At 41.7% G+C, this 20374-nt stretch overlaps 1 long non-coding RNA gene across 1 annotated transcript; it reads right to left on the bottom strand.

Annotated features, from left to right (window-relative positions):
* Nucleotides 1–6304: 6304 nt before the first annotated feature.
* LOC142493412 (uncharacterized) lies at nucleotides 6305–12988 on the bottom strand. The gene is made up of 4 exons (XR_012801098.1): nucleotides 12957–12988; nucleotides 12682–12746; nucleotides 10671–12488; nucleotides 6305–6359 (listed from the first exon to the last, which is right to left on the bottom strand). It is a non-coding gene; the product is annotated as an uncharacterized LOC142493412 (long non-coding RNA).
* Nucleotides 12989–20374: the final 7386 nt, after the last annotated feature.

A 20374-nucleotide genomic window follows, 5' to 3' on the forward strand; every position in this document is an offset into this window, starting at 1 on the left:
TGTGTTAGGGCAGAGGGGGGGAGGGGGGTCGTGTATTGATGTTTGTTAATTCTTTTTTAAATATACATTTTAATTATAGTGTAGATGTGCAGGGGGTCTCCGGAGCTGACCCGCGTTGGTTTCAGGTTTGAGGACCCCCTACTTCAGGAGATACAGGCCCCGTTATGGGGTGCCGGTATCCCCTGCACATTCAAGCGTCCGCGTCACGTGACCGGGACATTGAAATTCTGCAGGCGATACCGGCACCCCATAACGGGGCCTGTATCTCCTGAAGTAGGGGGTCCTCGGACCTGAAACCAATGCAGTTCAGCTCGGGAGACCCCCTGCTCATGTACACTATAATTAAAATGTATTTATTTATTGTACGATCTCCTGTAACAGCCTTGCATGGAGATGGCAAATTTCCATGCAAATGTTACAAGCGGCTTTTTTTTCTATCAGCTAGCGTACGGGAACGTTAAGTGCGATAGCAGGGGGGAAATACATTGCACGCACGATAAGCCAGTTTTGGGCACGTCCGATAAAAAATGGGCTGCGCGCCTTAGTGAATCGCACCGCCGGCTTCCTTTTTTATCGGACGTGCTAATTTTTTTCAGGCCAGCGCGAAAGCTCGGAGGTTAGTACATAGCCCCCATTGTCTGAGAGATGAAGAGAAAGAATAAGTAAGGAGAGAAAAGGCGGGAAAAGAAAGAGACAACCAGTTAAACACTCAAAAAATAGAAAAAGTACATATCCCACAAGTGGAAGGCAAAGCCAAACCAGTACACAAAGAACAGTGGTAATTAGTACAGGAGTTTGAACCAGCAAGTAGAGTTGTAATTGTCCATTTACTCACAACTTCTTGATGTTGATTCAGTTGTGTACAGAATGTATCCTTACATGTTAAAATGAGGGAATTGGCAAAATCAATAAATAAATACAAGTACTACCCTTAAAATATGAATGATATGGATGGCATATGTATTTCAGCTAACAATTAACTTACAATAAAGGAAAACTATAATGAGCTGAGGCTACACAGGTTCGTACTAAAAGGATCGTAATAACAGTTCTAAATTTTGACAGGCATCTTTAATGTTAACAACATAAATTCATGCATTCACTGTAGAAACAGAAAACAACAAGCAAGCATAAAACGTACGTTAAAATATATAATACTATAAAAAACACATCTGATAGTTCCTAAAAATAATATATATTATGCAGTATTTTCTTCATCTGATTTTCACACAGGGATGCAGATTTGTTTTAGATTTAGAGAATGAAAGTAGTGTTGTTCTTGCAACATCTGAAGAGAGGATCGTCTACAAAGCTGTGTGTGTGTGTGTGTGTGTGTGTGTGTGTGTGTGTGTGTGTGTGTGTGTGTGTGTGTGTGTGTGTGTGTGTGTGTGTGTGTGTGTGTGTGTGTGTGTGTGTGTGTGTGGTGCTGGTGAAATGAAAGATATCACAGTATGTAAAGCAAAATCTGCTTTCCTCTAGGAGAAAAACAGTTACTGAAATTCTGCTTACAATAAAAAAAAAATGAATTTCACTTGAAATAACCTAAGTACGGAGAGAATACACTCAGATCTAGCTTTGTGGCAGGTTGTTAAGCTAAGCATTAGATAAAAAAAAAATCCCAAATAAAAGCCAACTGGCTCCCAGCCAAAAATAAATGGAGGTCGCCTGGGAAAAGCAGCAAGGACACGTGATACCGCAGACACAGTAAACTGCTTAGCCACTGCTCTAAATATTGTACCAAGTTATATTCCAAGAGGAATATTACTAACTGCACAATGCTGCCCTTTAGAGAACACATAAGAAACACCTCATCATACCATTTAAAAAAAAAAGTAGAGGTATTGTAGCATACATATGACTGGGGATACACACATAGAATTAGTCAAGCCTGTGGGGTCAAATAATGTGATGTTGACTGGGTTTTACTCCATTAAAAAAAGCATGGTGTCCTATTCTAAATAATATGCAAATGAGCTTAAATGATAATAGTCCCATATTCATTAAGCTCCATTTAGGTAAATGCCTGGAAATAACATATAATTATTTACATCTGTGATGTACGGCACACCTGTGAGCATGTGACCTGCATATGGGACAAGGGTTAATCCAAAGCTCCTAGCTGGCCCACTTTTCACCTTTGCAAAGGTCGCTCAAATGAACAGTATCTCCACTTAATTCATCCCAATATACCATCTGTCTCATACAGCACACTTGTGAGCCTGTGACTTAGATATGCAACCAGGGTTAATACACATGGCTACTCTAGCCAACTCACCTTTCTCCTCTGCAAGGCTCTTTTCAATTAGTTTCATATTAACCCCTTACATGATTGTTACATAGTTACATTACATAGTAGATGAGGTTGAAAAAAGACGTAGGTCCATCAAGTTCAACCTATGCTAAATTTAGAAAACAGATACTTTATCCTATATCTATACTTACTTATTCATCCAGAGGAAGGCAAACAAAAAACCCCATTAAGGGGAAAAATTAATTCCTTCCTGACTCCAAGAATTGGCAATCGGATTAATCCCTGGATCAACATCCTTCCCATGTATACTTATTTGGTAAATCCCTGTATACCTTTCCCATCTAAAAAGATGTCCAACCTTTTTTTTAACAAATCTATTGTATCTGCCATCACAGTCTCCATGGGTAATGAATTCCACATTTTAACTGCCCTTACTGTAAAGAACCCTTTCCTTTGTTGCTGGTGAAATTTCCTTTCCTCCAACCTTAAGGGATGGCCCCGAGTCCTTTGTACTGCCCGTGGGATGAATAGTTCTTTTGAAAGCTCCTTGTATTGTCCCTGAATATATTTGTATATAGTTATCATATCCCCTCTTAGACGCCTGTTTTCTAATGTAAATAAATCTAATTTAGCTAGCCTCTCCTCATAAGTTTGAATGTCCATCCCCTTTATTAATTTGGTGGCTCTTCTCTGCACTCTCTCTAGTTCCATAATGTCTTTTCTTAGGATTGGTGCCAAAAATTGTACTCATATTCAAGGTGTGGTCTTACTAATGCTTTGTAAAGGGGCATAATTATGTTTATTTCCCTTCCATCCATTGCCCGTTTGATGCAAGATAAGATCTTGTTTGGCTTTGCAGCTACTGCATGACATTGGGCACTATTGCTAAGCCTGCTGTCTACAAGCACTCCTAAATCCTTCTCCATCAAGGATTCCCCCAATATATCTCAATTTCATTTGTAAGTCGCCTTTTTATTCTTGCATCCCAAATGCATAACCTTACATTTATCTGTATTAAACCTCATCTGCCATTTACCTGCTCCCGTTTCCAGTCTCTCCAAGTCCTTCTGAAGAGAAATTACATCCTGCTCTGATTCTATTACCTTACACAATTTAGTATCATCAGCAAAGATGGAGACTTTGCTCTCGATCCCAACCTCAAGGTCATTAATAAACAAGTTGAAAAGCCCAGTCCCAGTACGATCCCAGAGGTACTCCACTCACGACTTTAGCCCAACCTGAAAAAGTTCCATTTATGACAACCCTCTGTTGTCTGTCCTTTAACCAGTTTTCAATCCAGGTTCATATATTATTACTGAGTCCAATTTTCTTTATTTTGCTCACCAACCTCTTGTGTGAAACCATATCAAAAGCCTTTGCAAAATCTAAGTAGATCACATCAACTGCATTACCCTGGTCTAAATTCCTACTTACCTCCTCAAAGAAACAAATAAGGTTAGTTTGGCAAGATCTATCCTTCATAAATCCATGCTGACTATTACTAATAATTTTGTTTTCCATTAGGTATTCCTGAATATTATCCCGTATTAAACCTTCAAGTAGTTTCCCTACTATTGAAGTCAGACTTACAGGTCTGTAATTTCCAGGTTGTGATCTAGCTCCCTTTTTAAATATAGGCAGCACATTTGCTTTACGCCAATCTTGTGGCACTGAGCCTGTGGAAATGGAGTCCTTGAATATTAAATATAATGGTTTTTTGCTATTACTGAGCTTAACTCCTTGAGAACTCTTGGATGTATGCCATCGGGGCCAGGTGCCTTATTTACTTTAATTTTTTCAAGTCGCTTATGAACTTCTTCCTCAGTTAAACAATTGTTCATTAATATGGAGGTTGTGGGTTCCTCCTGCGACACTACTATTGAACTTGATTCTTCCCTGGTAAACACAGAGGCAAAGAATTTGTTTAATACCTCAGCTTTTTCCTTATCTCCAATAATCTGCCTACCCATCTCACACTGAAAGGGTCCTATATTTTCTTTTCTCATTATTGCAATCATATCTAGCCCCTTCCACCACCCAAGAAATATGTAAAAATATGTAATTGCATATATCTTCCAGGGTCTCAGGTCCCTGTTTATTAAAAGAAAACTATGCACTTAACACACAAAAATCTGTTTTAACAAAATGTGTCCAAAAATGTACTTTACTCTCTTCAAAGCATGCAACCAATTCAATCAGAGCCAAAAGCATCACTTATTAATGATTGACTATAATATACAAAAAGATTATTTCAAGAACATACAGTTACAATAAATGCAGAACAGGTCCTTAAAATTAAAAGATAAAACAAACATAAATCCCTATACAGTACATTATCATATGTCCCAGAGAGCACTGGAGTAGAAGAGAATTCACATGTTCTGATCCAAAAACACACCTCTGTTGAATTCTCATTTTCATATTTCCTTGGTCAGACCTTTGTACTATTTCTTCCCCATTGAAACAACATAATCCCACACCTGTCATAAATTAGCTGCAGGGTTGACAGTTTTACGACTTACGGTAGAAGAGAAAAAAACAAAGGTTTTTGTACGTTTAAAGTCTGCCTAAATATATCAAAGACCTCATATCTTAACTTCTCTAATACTTAGACAAAAACCATCTTCACTGTTGTTTCTGTGTACTTCATATACATGCCTGCATATAAAATTTGACAGCCTAATGTCTATTTTCACAGAGAAACAGTTATTTGGACCTCTTTCCCATGCAGTGTGTGGTATGATTTGATTGGTCTTATTGCAACTATGCTAAATATGTACCTGTTATTATTCAGAATAGATGTCATCACATAATATCATCATTTTTAATTAAACCTCCAACTAAGAGGTAACCTGTTTGTCACCTCTCTCTGTTATGCACAAGTGATCATTCAAGAATGTTACAGTTTTCTTTGAGGCTGACAGCCCAGAATCTGGCTATTGTCAATAGCCTTCTAAGCTACACACATTTCACTTTTAGTGGGCCATCAGTGATAGCCCTCCTCCCCCCCACCCCGCCCCAATTAAGCAATTTTTATTACAACATCATACCTAACTCTGGCGTTACTACCATCAAGACACTGAAATAGGTATTTTGCTGGAGAGGAAGAAACAGAGGCAGAACAAGGGAGAGAGAAGGAAAGGAAGGAAAGAGGAAGAGACCAATGAAGGAGAGGTACCATTGACTTATATTCATGTAAATAGATCAACCTATTGCATACTGCACATAGTGAAATAACTGTGAACACACATGAGATATCTCTTTTTTCTTTATCTTCCCAACCCCTGCGTCGTCCCCTCTACTTAGGAAAATCCCTATTTCAGTGTATGGATGGTAATAACACCACGGCTTAAATAATGTCACGTTATTTGAATATAACTTAGCGTGTTCTCTAAATAATGTGGTGTTCAATTACGACTGTTATTTTTACATAGGATTACTTTAGTAAATACAGTGTTACCTTCAGGAAAATAATGACTATTCCTGTTTATGTTAATGTTACATTATTTGCCCTGATTTAATGGAGCTAAATTAATCTAGGCCTAAGGTACACTGAGTCTTAGAATCATAGTTCAAATCTGGGCCTTAGTACTTTCTTAAGCATCTATATGGCCATATAAAATGTAGTTCACAGCTAAAAACCATAAAGATAAAGGAGGGATTGGTGGGAATGCTGCAGATACCCTTTCTTCCCAAATTCGTAATACCAAAATGTATCTTCCCAAGTTCTTCTTCAGATTGATGTGGACAGCATATTACTCTCTCAAAACAATCATATCACAATTTCAAAAATTGAGGACCATATTTACTAAACTGTATTAAGTCATAAGACATTAAAACTCCATAAGACACCTCATCCCATTCATTTGAATTGACGATAAACTGTCTTATGGTATAGCTCTTGTAAGTAAATATGGCCCTGAGTATATTCTTCACTATTCTAAACAGTACCAACATACATAGAGGCATTTGCATATTGTACATTTGATCATATTATTTTACATATATTTATATATATATATATTTTTTCTTACTGTGTTAATAATTAGCATACCTGCCTTGCTTGTGTGTTTCTTCCGTCGCTTCCCTTCTTTGTCTTTGTGGTCTACTGTAAAAGGCCAAAAAAAGGAAGGAATTATGACAGAGATTAAACACAAACACAGAAATTCAAACCCAAATGCCCCTCACTAATGCCTTACTATGTGTGATATTTGAAAATCACTTTATGTCTGCAGTAAGTCCTGCCAGTATGCTTTTATGGGGGAGTCATTTCATGGTTTGTACCAGAATTAACAGCACAAAGTACAACAGTTATTTTTAATGGTACAGTACATGCCTATGAGCACACAACAATTGTTCTAGACATATTACGGTATACAGTATATTCTTAGCAGTGCTATTGCACAAGACACATTCCGGTGATGGAATTTGCCTTATGGCCCATGCACTTGAATGGACTGTAAGATCTTGTGTAAATATAGGCCTTAACACTTAAAGGTCTTGTCCTGAAAGTTTTATTGTATTGCTACTGGCATTGCCCACAGGTTATGTAAGTATAGCGGTAGCTGGTTCAGCTATCTCTCCACCATCCCCTGTCATGTAAGTTCTAATAAGATGAAGACAGTGACAGGCTATCCTATGGGGGGTTCCCCCTCCTCATGCTGAATTCCTGAATGACAGGAGTGGAGTTGACACAGGGATCTGTGATAGCCAATGGTAGTCCAGATATTGGGCCCTCCCTCTTTGAGCTGCAGGAAAGAAGTGCCTAAATTATAGATTGAAGACCAGCCCCTTAGGGGTGAGACCTTCAGTTCTAGCCTACCCGTACATGGGGTAGGAGCTGTGAGTTGGTTTGAGCCTGTCCCTGCATGTGGTAGGAGCTGGCAGTGTCTCCTCCCGGCCGAAGGGAGATGTGCTCAGCCCCTCATTGGCTGAGGCACTAATCTAATCCAGCCAAGCCTCATCATTACCCGCAGGCCAATACCATCCAGAAGCCAGGGATCCACCCTATCCAATTGAAGTATACGCTGCAATAACACTAGCAGTGACTGCTGAAATAAAGAACATCCTCATTTGTACTTCTGGCTCCGTTGCAGTCTGTATGGAGGGAGGAAAATGAGAGTAAGGACTATCATAGCGGGGCCCCCTTCAGTCATGCTGAAGCTCCGTGTGTCTGGAGGTGCAGACATGGAGAAGAACAGAACCAGAGGGATCACTAAAAGTCCCCACACCATCACGGGAAACTCATCTCTCCTGTACCACGCAGGTAACCAGCACTACACCAAGCAGTTGCATAGCCATAATCTCCCAGGGGCTGGCGTGGGAGGGAGTGTGGGGGGGAAGGACGTGCTACATAAAATATGCTTGGGTGCATATAAGACTGCAGGTTAATGAACATATGCTTTTTAAAAAAAACGCATAGTGTTATATAAGCAATTTAAAGACTTCATTCTAATTCTGTATATAGATAAATACATAGAACAAAGTCCCAAGTAGCAGTGCATCCGGATCTCAGGTGGAGTGATAGTAATATATAGATTAATAATAAATGTATTGCTCAGAGATTGGGCAGTGCGAATGAAGACAGCCCTGTTGACCTATATAGATAGTATATGAATAACTCCAGTGTCCTCTGTCTTATAATAAAACACTCACTAGAGCCTAGTACACAAGCCAGTGTACCAAAAGTGACATGGAGAAAAGACTCACGGTTTACAGTGCCGGTCCACGTTCCAATGCGTGCCTCACGCTGATAGCTGCACGTAGAATTCCAAAGTGTGAAGACAGCGGAGCACAGCAAGTAAGAAAAAATGAGTGGTGCCTATTTGCATTGTGTCATGTGTGCACTGGTTCAATAAATTATTTTAATCTATTTTTGGGACCGTAGCCCCCACTTTTTAATTTTTTCTTGCTTGCTGTGCTCCGTTGTCTTCACACTTTTGAATTCTTAATTCTGTATATATTGCATTTGCTAATTCAAAAATGCAAAGATAAGGAATAAGTTTGCGAAATAAGGAATGATTAGAAAAGGAATTAATCCCATTGAACTAAAAGGTAACTATCCAACAATCAATATTACGTGGAAGAAGAAAAAAGTAAAACAACAATAAACCTTTGTGTTGAAATGTAAAACTTGATTTTCTCTACATACTTTGGAGAAAAAAAACTTTCCTCTGGTCCAACTTTTTTTAAAATAATCACCAGTTTTAGAATATTTTATTTGATAAATATTAAAATCAGTGCTTTTTTTGGAGAAAAATAGGTGTCAGTACCCAGTTGGAGGAGAAGGCGCGGGGCCTCTTACCTGCTCTTGCTCCTCATGCTACGTTGCCGTGTCACATGACGCTGCGCTGTCTTCACAACGCACTGCTGTGTGGCATCGCAGCATCATGTTGTCAAAGCAATGTGGCGCCATGTCTCTTTGCGGCGTCATTTGACGCCACGTAGTCATGGCAACGTGTTGTCAAAAGGAGAAGATCCTGGAGATGAGGAGCAGCAGGAGAAGGTAAGAAAAAAAGGTGCTGGTACCAGTAGGTGCCAGTACACCGTAATGGCGCGTACTGTCACAAAAAAAGCCTGGTTATAAGAGCTTGGGCCTGTGTTTCACTTTCATCAGAATGGTATTAAAGATCCATTAGAGGATTCTAGAGAGAAAAAAGCTCATTACAGAGAAGCAAGGAAAAAGAAATAGGGACGGAGGAGAGAGGATGGAAAGTCTGCAGATGAGAGTACATTATGTTGATCCCCCGGAGGAGTCAGACCTAAAAGTATTCTTGTACATCATAAATAATTGAATGTGAAGACAATTAGTAACCAGAAATGTGGAGCATGTTACAGTACTTTGCTCTGGGCCTCCCCTGCAAGAACTTTCCCCATGACCAAACATCACTTCATCAACAAGAGAGAAGCTTTTACTTCAAGGTGGAGGACATCAGAACAAGGGGAAGGCGTGTTTCAGAAATACACATGATATTGTGTTTTTGGGGTTATTTTTCATTTCAATAATCCCAAACAGCTGCTGGAAACATGTTTTCCATCACTGATATTTTTAGCTATTTCTATTTGGCAGTTCATTCAAATGATGTAACCAACCCGAAATACAAAATGTATGGACACATAGCCCCAATTATATTTTGTAATAGTAAATGGCATAACCTAGCTCCAGTCACACTATGTAAAAATTATGATACATTGTATATATTAGTACAATACAAACACAATGCAGATGAACTATAAACAATTTATTTTCTTACATGGGCGACAGAAGGTGACTTGCCATAGGTCACACACAGAACTGGATTTTAAAAGGGTCGCCCAATTATTATCCCAGAATTCTATGCTGTAGTGACACAAAAAAAGTGCTGGTGAGTAAAAAAAGGCCAGAAATAATCCACCGTTTATATATACATATATATATACAGTGTACAGTAAATAGAAATACCACTTTTGAGCACATTCACATGTCTCAGACAGGGGCTGCGTTGACAAATCTAGTGCACTTTACCAGATTCTCCATACTTGAAATTAAACAAGGTTAAAAAATCAGTTAAACAAGGACAGGTTCAGACAGACATGTTTTACTTTCTAAGATGTCTTTGAAGATCATATAACACCATGACCAGGTGAACCTATTACAGGGGATATGGAGCCAGGAGACAAACTGTGCTCTTTTATACAACTAAGAAAGACTCACCGCATAAAATATAAATACCTGCACTTTTCCTTAACTCCATTTTGTGGTCGCTATTATTTGCAGATTCCATTATATGTTAAGTGACAGCTCTACCCAACAGACAATAGCAAATGTTTCTACCCAATTAAATATTCCAAGTTTGCTATATATGTAGCAGAGTAATCCTTTAAAAACACAACGACTTAAGAGCTGGAAAATGTATCTTGTTGATAATGTGCAGTGATGAAGAGCATACAGTATATGGGGGTCATTTCTCATAGTCTCCCAGATGCAAAACTGGGGCAAAAAACAGCACCAAATTCACTAAATTGGTGGGATGTTTTCCTTCGATTAATTTAAATGCAGCTTTTTGGTGTCTGTTTTACTCCAGTTTTGCAGTCTGGAGACTTTGATACTGACTCCTAAATTGTTCAGTTTTTACTCATACTTGGTGTTGTCATGTACTCATTCTAACAAATCTACATTGGGGATGAAACTCTGTTGTTATCTATGCCTTTTGATTATTACATTATAATTCATCTTTGGTGATTGATAAAGACAGGTGCACATCGAGATTATTTTTGATTGTAAAGAATGTGGTTAGCTCCAGTAGATAATGGGACAAAGAGGTTATTTGACGTCAAGAGGTGTGGCTATCTCCAAAGATAGAGATTCAGGAATAGATGAAATAACAGTTGTCTTGGGCTATCTGGGGAAAGATTTGCTCATAAGATTTCAATGACATACCTGGTTGATTACCATATCTGTAAGACGCTGTCATACCAAATAGACAAAATTATGGATCCATCTAGAAAGACATGTGATACCATAATACTGAGAATTACATACTACGTATGTAATATTATCTGCATAAACAACTGGCAGATTTGGTTAGGGAGTGAGACAGGATAACATCAGAGGAAATAGAGGGATTCCACCCAGATAATAAGAAGTAAGAACAGATAACATGCAACCTCTTTGAGAAGCATATGACGTATTTGATGTGAACTACCATACTGTATACTGTATCTGCTATATGTAAGTAATAACGTCGGACAAATAAGCATGATTTTTGTGTGCTAAACAGGATGCAGAATTATTATATCTAGACAGGAGTGTATTGAAGATCATTTAACAATGGTGTATTAGTAAAAGCAGAAGGCACCATGAACTATTGAAGAAGCTGGTAGTGTTAACATGTAGGAAAAAGTACAGTAATGCCCCACATCTGAACTCAAACCCAAACCATCATTGACCCAGATAGCAAGTGTAACACCCCATAATATAAATATATTTGTAGGCGCCCAAGGGATGCCAAGATTTAACCTGCTCTGCAAATCCCAGTGTCACGTGTATTAAAGGACATGTCTTCCGACCAATGGTTGAGAGCAGAAGAAAAGACTAGGACGAAAGGACACTGAGAAGTCATGACACCATGGAAAGATGAAAGGGGATATAGATAGGTTGGGAGGAGCACGTGAGAGAGACCCACGCAGAGAGACAGAGAGACAACCTGTCCCGAGGAGTTTGGTGAATACGGTATTGTGGTTACTGAGCCTCCAAGCCTGGCAGGAAAGCACATATGATAAAACTGGCAAGAGCTAGGAGTAATTCACCACTAGAGAAAGGGAACCCATGGGTTTCGAAGCTTTGAGTAAATAAAGCAAGAACGCATTGGGGAAATCACGCCTCCAATGCATCAGTATCCTTTCTAAGATGCCAATAACATCTTTTGTTAAGTATTAGGCCTTCAACTGTTTAAAACACATGACTCTACATGAGCTCCAATGCTGTCCTGGCACCAGCAGGGGGCCATTAGTTAGCATATGGGCCACTGGGATTAAATACATTTCTCTTTGGGGCATTGGAATAGCAAGTACATAGTCAATGTACTTTCTGTATGGTTGACATAATTGTTATCTGTGGTCTCCTGATTTTGAGGGCCACTGCATATTTTATTTTATATAAATGTATTACCAGGAAGTAATACATTGAGAGTTACCTCTGGTTTTCAAGTATGTGATTCCCTCCCCCACATAACGTTTTGTGGTTCATAAGATACGTGTCCTGCTGCGTTGCCTGACTCAAGCCTGGTTCTTTGCAGATTGAATAATCTCTCTCAATTGCGAGGGAGGTGAACTCAGACCCTCACCCTAGTATACAGATATAGCGTCATTTTCGGCTGCTCAATGCTGACACGCAAGTGCATTGCGGCCGGAAAAATTGAGCTTTAGCATTGGTTTCAATACTCCACAGATATTATAGTAGGCGCTAGTGTGCTAGTGCGTCTTCAAAATCTAAATGCAATATATCCATCCCTAATTCCCATTCATTTCACATGATACAAAATGATATTTTTAAATGTATTTAAATCTAACCCACTACTGATTCCTGTAAAAATTTCAGATGACTAAATATATTTTAATATATATATTTTTTTCATTAGACTACAGTAAATGACTTTGTGAAAATACAACGATACAAATTTCTTTCCCCTTCTTCCAAATGTACAATCTTCTTCAATCGGCATCTTCTTGGGGCTGGCTGGCTCTCAGACATTTTCACCTGTAAAAAGATAATGTTATATATTAATAATCGAGAAGAAATACAGTAGTTTAGTGCATGAATTACATTGTGTGGTACGCGTGTGTTTCTATAGAACCTGGTTGAAACGCATTTGCGTGTCATTGAATTTCTGATCAGTACGGGTATTACAGGTATTGACAAATAAAGTAGATGCATGATTACATAACATTACCTGACAGTATTGCTGCATGTGTTTCCTGCATTAACACGGTGTTGATGTTTATTAGTCCGCCAAACCTGCAAAACATTAATGAAAACAAGAATTAAACAATAACTACAATAGAAATTTTTGACATTTTGAATTACGTCAATAATACAATCTTCTTCAACCACCAACTGACATCTTAGTGCTGTCTGTTTTACATGTTCAAATATTAAATAATTGTTAAATAGTTTTTTTAGAGAAGAAAATACTGTAGATTCACGAATTACAGTACAGTACATTACCTGGCAGTATCGCTGGATGTGTTTCTTGCACTAACACTGTGTTGTCATCCGCCCGCCAAACCTGCAAAATAAGAATGAAAACAGAAAATAAACAAGAACTACAATTAAGTACTTCATTAAAACATTTTCTGTAAAACTGTACTTATTAGTTTTAAAACAAATTCTGTAAAACTTTTTTTATTTAGTTTAGAAATTCTTCTTCTTCGCCCAAGCACTCCAGCTCAGAGCTCTCTGATGCCGCAAAATTGCATTGATGCTGTCTTTGACAGTCTTGAATTGTGTAATGTTCATTTTAAACTGCTTCTTCAGTTCGTCTATAATGGCTCTCCTCAAATTAATGGGAATCGCCCTCCTCCCTCTCGAGTTGTGTGGTCAAATCCCACAGCACTTATGTTAACACTAAATACTGTAATGTACATTGCATGTTACAGAACAAATGAGTTACTTTGCTTTTTCAATGTTTTGTGGTTACAATGCTTTTATTTCTGTGAAACACCCACACAATAGTATAAAAGTTTAATAATGTGTACAATAAATCTCTATGTGCATACAGTACTCCGGTTAAAATATAACAAAATTGTTACAGAGTCACTTTGCCTATACTGGCTATACTGTACAGAAATAAAGGCTACAAGAGTTGTGTCTATAATTTGTCTATGCGCATGCGTGTCTATGGAATGCATAGGCTATGCGTGTCATTGAATTGTAATTTCAGAGGAGGCAGCCAGAGGGGCAGCAGTGGGGAACTTTGGCCACTGGTATTTCGCCCGAGGGAGAGTTTTCCACTTGGTTGAATCAAAGTTTGGATGGGGGACTGCTTTGTCTTTTCTTTGCATCCATCCAGTTGATAGTGTGGCCAAATCCCACAACAGGCAGACAGAGGATCAGAGTGGGTTGGGGGCTGGGAGTCTGGGGGGCTAAGTTTCTCTACTCCCCTAGTATAAAAGTATATAAATAATTTATATGTCTCTAGTAATGTATACAGTATATTTCTATGTGGCCTCTACGATTAAAATATATACAAAAATGGAAAGCATATGCGGGTCATTTGGGAATAATTGTTCTACTGCCCAATACTGTATGTAAACTTGTGTAAATTGATATTTACCTTGATTAGACACCTTGAAAATTGGGTGACAGCGACCATGATTGATGTGCTATACATAGATGTTTGAGTTGATCATGTAGTTGGGATGGAAGTTCTTTTTGTTTTCGGAGTTGGTTGGTCCATACTGGTAATGGTATTGGGGCAGGTACTTAGGTTGGAGCAGGTAATCGGGTGGAGGCAGATTGGAGTGATTGGTTCAGGAAGGTCTATTCTTCAATCTCCTTCTCCATTGAAAGTTGCCACCATTGAACACACCCATCCACGATGAGTGCTGTGCCCAGCACCCGCCCCTCGGTGTTCTAATAAAGCAATCATTAATGTTTAAGTTGTGTCGAATAGAATTCTTTCAGCCTTTTTGGTTTGGTGTTTTTTCGTAGAATGGGTACTTCTCAACGATATATCATAGATCTCAGATAGAGTTGCCCTTTTATCTGTTCTGACTTGAATGGCACAATATAATATATCATATAGGCATAACTGCAAGCTGGTCTTGTGTAGCAAGGAGTAATCGCTATGTCCCTCGCCACGCACAGTACAGCACAAACGTTATGAGACAGATTAGGTTAATGCATAGTGGTTTTTAATAAAGTGTAAAATTGCAACAGTAGAAATGTACAAGGTCATTAGAGAAAGTGACGTGTATGTTATTTCTTCTCCTCAGACACCGGCTTTAAACACTGCACTGCAGCATTCAGAGTCTCATAGGCAAAGATATTCATTGTGCCACCTGCCGGACATGCAATGAACTTAAACAATACAAATAATAATTCCGTCTGACCACAAACGAGGTCCATGCGGCTCAGCGTTGAGAGGTGCATGGTGAGGCCACGGATGAGGTGCAGACAACAAAGTGCTCATACTGCACTTTTGCGCACCTGATCAACATAAGTCACACTTTAGCTGTACATATACTATTCCATATAGGGATTTAAAGAGGGGTTACACAAGCTCATTTCTTTAATGTGAAATGTGCTTTAGAGAACAATGCTGGAGGGAGGCCAGGGCTCCTTTTTCTTTAGGAGGTTTATCATTAAAGTGTAAGTACACTGTTTCCTATAGCATTACCCAAACACTTTGATATGAACTTTTGGTCACAGGGAAAAAAAATAAAAAATAGCTGCGATCATCCAAAATGTGAAGCTCTAGTATGAAATATCAAAAATTGACGGTTCTAGGAACTCACATCTGCCAGTTATGTGTCGAATACATTAAATCATTGAAAATGCTAAAATATTAATAATCTACTGCATTTTGTTTTCTGTTGTACAGATTATTATTTTCTCCTTTGTTCAAGAGAGCTTTCCAACGCACCTGAGGTTAGTAGATGAACCTGCTTAAAGGATCATTTAATAACTGCTGTTCGAGATTGATCTGGCGTTTGCTGCCATACTGTACATGTTAATGGTAGTTAATGCCAAATTGAGCTCTGATAGTCCTTATTATATCAGTGAATTCTGGTAATAGCGCCAGGGAGTAGAAAAGGTGAATATTAAAATTCGATTTGCGTGTTTTATTTTAATTTTTAGATTTTTAAAAAAATTATTTTCTGAAAATTCTCACATTTTCACAGTTCTACCCCCCACCCATTTTTTGGCGACTATCAACAATTGTTTTAATTTTGTATTATTTACATTTTATTTGTAAAGAACCAGCACATTCTGCAGCGCGGTACAACGGGGGTACAAAGTTATGTATATTACATAAACCGAATAGCATATTAAATAAGGACAAACAAGCACAAACAGATTCAGTCCAATAGGTATTGAAGGCCCTGCTCATTACTGTAGAGGGAGAGGGGTATTGGCCCGGTATTAAAGGGGTTGCACCCCATATGGCCACACCCTGACCTCACCAGGGAGGCAAGGGGTTAACTGGACTGCGGTCCAGTAATGTGGTTTACACCTTGCTATGTCATGAAAATGTATGTTCCCCTGGTCCCATGTTTCATTATAATGTCAGGATCTGCACCACACACACACTGGGATCCATCCGGGAGGGCAAGGGTCAATAGTTGTATAGTGAATATAGCTCTTTGTTTAATTTTCCCGCCTTTTCAGGCACCATTTTGCAGGGTCCCATAGGCTGCCATTGGAGCTCCATTCATTTCAATGGCAGATCTAGCTGTTTTGGACCTGTTTCCCTCAAAGACCAGCAGATGGCGTCCGAGAGGAGGAGCGGCGGTTTCCCATTGTAAGTCAATGGGCTAATTGACTTCAATGGAGATTCCTCGACGGCGCTTTCCAGGAACGAGTTGGCCGACGTCCAAATCGCAAAACCGCAAAGCGGATACATTGTCTGAAAGAGCTTTCATCACTGATTAGTCAAGGTCAACGTCAAGTGGCGTGGGAATCTTGGGTTCTAGGGCACCCAGAAATGAAATTCTGTTTGCCCCTAGTTCCTAGGCCCCCCCTCACTCAACCACCACCGGGTCCCAGAATCCAGGACCCCCGGAAAGGGTCGTGCTGGCAGAGCGGGTCGCACCATAGGTTCCAATGGCGGCGGCAGAAGCAGCACGAGAAAACGGCTAAGTCCGAAACCCTACAAATCATTGCCCATATCTCTGGTTCTGGAGGGTCCAGAGGGCCATGGTTTGGGGTGCCTGTAGTCACTGCTCCGGCATGGCTGCAAAACCATTCCTGACCCTCTCTGACCAACCCGATGGAGTATGGACAACCATAAAGGTTCTGGAGTTTTTCCCATAGACTTCAATGGCGGCCGGTTCCCATTGACCGGCTATGGCGGAGAAACCCCATAGGCTTCAACGGCGGCGATGCCCCGATGAAAGTCTATGGCGGCAGACTCCCATAGCTGCCAGTGGCGACGGATTACCGTTGAAAGTCTATGGCGGCAGAGCCCGTTGTTTTCAATGGGGATTTAGTGAAAAACTGTGATTTATTTTAAAGCGGAGAATTTTGTGTTAAAGTATGAAACGGTTTAAGTGGTATTTGTGTACTTCCGGTTCTAAAGGTAATAGCGGGCTGAAACTTGGACCCTATAGTGTCCCAGTTCCAGCAGTAAGGTCTGGGAAGTTGGGACCCGCTAGACCTAACGGGACCAGATATTTTTTGATATGTGTGTGTTTTAACTTTAATATTGTATTCCAAAGCGGGGATAAAAACCCGCGAAGATTCCTTCACACAAAGGAATGCAAATGGTCTGGGGTGCGACCCAAAGTCTAGGAACCAAGTACTGAACAAAAGACTCCGCCACTCTAACTGTTTACATGAGGGCGGAGAAGCATCAAACTGGAGTGGTTTGTAAGTGTTATATCTTACACCTACAAACAATGAAGATCCTGCCAGATTCTTCATCTGGTAGACTGCCCGGCGCCCCTGATTAGATGTGGGGCTACAGAAATGAGACCCTCAGAGTCCCAGTACGCATGGGCTAACTATCTGAGGGGCATGGGTTAAACTGTGTTCCCACGTTAGAGATTGGATACAGATAATTGTTCTCCAATAGTCTGTATTCAATGTTAAGGATAGGGTTACAAAGGTATATAAACTGTTGTCAACCCTACAGTCCTGGTTCTTCTGATTACATCTTGAATGTCACCCGATTGCTGGAGAATTGGTATATCATACTTCTTCATCCCCCAACCCTAAGTAAGTGTTACCTTCTTGCCTGTTAATTGTACTTTATTGCTGTGTTCACCTATTTAAGGAATAAATATATTTTATTATATCTAAGCCTCGTTCAGTTCAACCCAGATATTGGTGTATATTATATCTTGTCATGAGTTCCGTGACAAGCATATAATTAACTGGTGGCAGCGGCGGGATTGAACTGAACCTATATTACAGTGTACTGCGGGACCCTGTAATATAGTGGGAACTTGAAGGGAATTGCGTGTTCCTGGGACTAAAGATATTGAACACACAGTAGTGCAACAGTTAACACAAGTTGTAACACCACCTCACTGCTGCGACCGTGAACCATGAGCGAGGCTGAAGGCTCATCCAACATGAGGACCCGAGCTCAGCTGAAAGACAAGTGCCGTGAATATGGACTGCCCTATGAGAACCAGGAGGTCGCAGACATGATATAGGCAATCGGTGACTATGAAGCCCAGCTTGCAGAACCTCAGGATATGGCTCAGCTTACCCTATATAGCCACCCGGAGGTCAGGGAAGGAACCCAGTGCCGGGGCAGCAGAATCCCGGGGAGGGAATGAGTGCACCTCCCGGGAGCAGTGCAACAGGAGAGGTACTGGTTGCTGCGGCTACAAGTCCATTCACCCCTAAAATGTTGGCACTGATTACTGCGTGGGGTGACAGAGGGACCCTGGAAGAGCGGCTGCAGTTTATCACTATGGCAGTGAACAGAACCGCTTATTTCCCCCCTGTCCAACCCAACAAAGATGAACTCAAACTGGACCAGCACAGTCTCACCAAGTTCATGGAAGGTACTGATCAGATCGACAGTTTTCTAAAGAACTTTGAAACACAGTGTCGGCAGAACAAAGTGCTTCCCCAGCATCGGGTTGCACGTTTGGACCCCTTACTGTCCGGCTTGGCTAAGCAGACGATGATGGTGCTTCCAGATGAGTATGCTGATGACTATGAACACCTGAAAGAACTGCTATCATTTCAGTACGGTTTTACCCCTGAAGCCTACCAGGGTAAATTCCGGCAGAAAGAGAGGCAGCCCCTGGAGTCCTATGTTACCTACGTGACCCGCATGGCTTTGTACGGGATACGCTGGGTGGAGGGCTATGAGGCACAACTTACCAACGCCTGCTGGACCTCATATTTTAGTAGCAGCTCATGCAGCAGTGCCCGCCGGCGGTGAGGGCTTGGGTGTACGACAAGAAGCCCAAGACTTACCAGGAGGCGGCGAGGCTTGCAGACGACTATGTGGCCAGACGAGCCCTGATGCCCACCAAAGCAGTAGGCAAGGCAGCGGTGGCGGCGGCGGCACCGGCCAAAAAATCTGCCAACACCCCCCAATGGACTCAGAGGCCGCCTGCGGGCAGCAGTCCACCGAAGACGGGGTAGCTCCGGCATGAGTGCCGGTGCTACAACTGCAACCGCCCTGGTCACATCAGACCAGATTGCCCGGAAACCCTGCGTTCCGGCGGACCCCATCAGGGGCAACGCACCCTAGCTGCGAAGCCGGTAGCCCGCGTGCGGGTGGCTTCCACCAAAGACTCCGGACCGGTCATGGAACCAACTCCCAGCGAGACGTCCCATGCAACACCTGTCCCGGTTTCATCGGTACCTACAGCCAGGAGCGGAGGACATCTCAGTGCGGACCTGCAGCAGACAGACGGCCGGAGCCGACATCTCCCCCCGGTCACAGTCGGTGACCGGCAAGCAGTCGGCTTGATGGATTCAGGAGCTGCAGTGACCCTGGTCCGACCTGATATGGTCTGGCCAGAGGAATTACTCCCAGGCCCCTGGATACAGATCACTGTGGCCGACGGAGAGCCACGTTTCCTGCAAGTGGCCAGAATCTTTTTGGATTGGGGGAGGGCCAGGGTGTGCGGGAGGTGGGGGTTTTACCCGGTTTGGATGCTGAAGTTCTTCTTGGCAACGATCTGGGTCCGATGACCTGCACCTATGACCGAGTGCCCAAACCCGGTGCAGTAGCGGCGGTTACCCGGAGCCAGACAGCCACAAGGGCGGCGGCGCCAGTCCCCCAGCCATTGGGACCAACGTTAGCGGAGGGCGCAGAGGAGCCCGAGGAGGTAAGCCAGGATCAGTTACAACCACAGACTGACTTACTGTTTCCCCTCACCCTTCCCCATTCTCCGGACAATGACATGACTGGGGGGTGGCCAGAATTAGGAGCCCAGTTCAGGGAGGCAGTGAAGACAGACCCTACCCTGGCCGGCGTGAGACTTCCGGCGTCCGAATCTCAGGCAGGGGAAGGCACTGAGCACTGCCTATGGCATAAGGGACTCTTGTATAGAGAAGAATGGAACCCAGGGATAGAGGAGGGATTGACCAGTAAACGACAGCTAGTAGGGCACCAGGGGTACCGACAGCAACTGTTACAGGTAGCTCACTCTATTCCGTTAGCGGGACATCAGGGGGTCAACAGAACGCGAGCCCGGTTATTATAGCGTTACTACTGGCCAGGTGCATCTCGAGATGTGGGCAATTTCTGCCGCTCTTGTGATGCCTGCCAGCGAGTGGGTAAGGCGGGCGACCGTGTAAAGGCACCCCTGAAACACCTACCGATAATAGGGGAACCCTTCCAGAAAGTAGTGATGGATCTTGTAGGACCCCTTATGATTCCTAGCAGGTCAGGGAAGCGCTACATCCTCACGGTGGTGGATTTTGCCACCTGGTACCCTGAGGCGGTA

Source organism: Ascaphus truei, chromosome 4, assembly GCF_040206685.1.
Source record: "Ascaphus truei isolate aAscTru1 chromosome 4, aAscTru1.hap1, whole genome shotgun sequence".
Taxonomy (NCBI): Eukaryota; Metazoa; Chordata; class Amphibia; order Anura; family Ascaphidae; genus Ascaphus; species Ascaphus truei.